Raw genomic sequence first — 2370 nt, 5'->3', positions numbered from 1 at the left:
GTAAACAAAGAGCAATGTAAATTAAATTTCAGCCCTTTTCCATGTAACTCCAGGAAAGGTAATATAGGTTTCAATTTTGTTTAACTGACATCTTCTATCTGTGTTTGCCAAGGAAAGAATGTAGTTTTCTATGGGTTCTTCGGAAGATGTAGCTTGTAAAGAGAGCTAAATAGGCAGAGATAAAATAAAAAAAATGTATAGAAGTTAACAAATTTTCTTCAAAAATAATTGCTTCCATTCTACAGATGTTCTACATCTTTAAATAATTTGAGACTTGCATGTAATGCATTTTTTTATTTGTTGTGAAGTCCATACTGAACATATCCGTGTTTTATTAGTATTTTAATATTGATATATTAGTATTTTCATATTGTCTTGGTAGAAAACCTCTCTAAAGCAACCAAATGCAAATGACTATGAATAACAAATGATACAATCAGACTTCAAGATATGAGGACAACATAATATTTATAGCAGATCTCATTCATTTCCAACTTTTTTGGGCACATACATATATTCTAGCAGCATTTATGCTCACCCATTTTTAGTTTAAAAAAAAACCTTCAATCTAATAACTGAAATGGTATATTCATTATGGCAAAAATTATCCACACACTGTATGTGTACTGATAGTGTCCAACAGTAAGAATGCTTTGTATTTGTACACAATGAACAATGCTCTTACACCTAATATCTCTTCGCTTACGATGCAAAAAAAAAAATGACAGCTAAGGGTATATATAGCAATTTTCAAGCACTTACAGTTTCCTTCTTTTTAGTCATTTGCCAAACCAGAAGAGTAAATTAAATTGCCTTGCTTTTCTCTTCCACGCTTAAAAATATATTTCAACAACTGTTAGAGACTTAGGACTTCATTGTTACAATATAACGAAGCAGTTAACTGAGGCATAGAATCAATCAATTTTGTGTTTCAAAAGCTCAGCAACAGAAGTATTCTTAAGGTAACAAAATACTAGATGACCAAAAAAATGTTAATTATTCAATTAACACCTCAGTGCTTCCAAAAGAGGTATGAGTTGGACGTGAGACAAGGACAGGATCTCAAGCATAGTGTTATGCCAAGCACGGCACAATACTGGGGAGTTGCTGACTTTTCTTTTCCAAAGGGGCTGACAGCATAGTTATAATTGACTATTAGAAATAAAGTCTTAAGAGATTTAATAAATGAATCCTGTAAAAAGGTTACAAACTAATATGTAGTCATAACTTACTTTTGAAACTCACTTATGTGTGCTCACTTCGGCAGCACACATACCACAGTAGGAACAATATAGAGAAGAGCAGTGTGGCCCCTGCACAGAGCACATGCACATTCGTGAAGGAATCTGTGTATGTCAGGGAGTGCCAGGGACTAGGGGATGTGGCGAAGATACTGACTACAAAGGACCACAGTGGAACTTTTGGGTGGTAACAAAAATGTTCTGTATCATGATTGTAGTAGTGGTAACATGACTGTATCCATTTGTCAAAACCCATCAAATTGCAGTCTTACAGTTGGTGATTTTATTATGTGTGAGTTACATCTCAATAAAGCTGAAAAAAAGAATTCTGACTCTTTCTTTCACCCCATGCACTAATTGGGATAATACAATTTCATGAAATGCACAGGGATTTTTCCCCTCTATTCTTCTTTGCTTGAGGAATTCAGACTTGGCAGAACCAGCAGGTCTTTTAACAATTTATCAACCTCTTGCAATCAAGTAAAAATTCACCCATTTTTAGATACTGAAATAAGTAATTATTTCAATGGAATATCTAACAGTTGCTTATCACTAAACTAAGGGGAATATTGAGGGAACACAGAAAGCCTTATTCTTTTTTTTTTTTTAAAGATTTTATTTTTAAGTAATCTCTACACCCAATGTGGGGCTTGAGCCTACAACGCTGAGATTAAGAGTTGCAAGCTCCACAGACTGAGCCAGCCAGGCACGCCTTAAAAGTAAAATGATCAATCACTAGTTATGTGTTGTTCTCAAAAAACAAAAGACTTTAAGGACAAAATCTTTCTTTAAGATAAAGATTATTACTCACCTTTTGATCACCAAGATCTAATTTCTTTCTCCAACCATTCAAGTTAAAACTTTGAAAAAAAAATGCACATTATGCACATAAAATATGTATTTTTCTGTCTCCAATACATGCACTGAGGCCAACAGATTATTTGATGAAATCAATAATGTAGAAAAGAGTTACTTTTGTCTTTTCTCCTTCTAGACTTTTTTTGTTTTTGCAGACCAGTCTGATGAGGTGGGAAAAAATGAAGCTTGAAGAAAAGAAAATTGAAGCTAAAAACAATAGAGAAGATTGATTAACCCCACGTTATCAGGTTAAGTGTCAACAGCAAGAAGC

The 2370-nt window shown here is 33.7% G+C and overlaps 1 non-coding gene across 1 annotated transcript; it reads left to right on the top strand.

The window, feature by feature from the left end:
• Positions 1–1251: 1251 nt before the first annotated feature.
• LOC117801663 lies at positions 1252–1356 on the top strand. Its single transcript, XR_004624411.1, has one exon. It is a non-coding gene; the product is annotated as a U6 spliceosomal RNA (small nuclear RNA).
• The last annotated feature ends 1014 nt before the right edge of the window (positions 1357–2370 follow it).

This window comes from Ailuropoda melanoleuca, chromosome 3 (genome assembly GCF_002007445.2).
Source record: "Ailuropoda melanoleuca isolate Jingjing chromosome 3, ASM200744v2, whole genome shotgun sequence".
NCBI lineage: Eukaryota > Metazoa > Chordata > Mammalia > Carnivora > Ursidae > Ailuropoda > Ailuropoda melanoleuca.
This window is presented reverse-complemented; position numbering and strand designations above follow the sequence as displayed.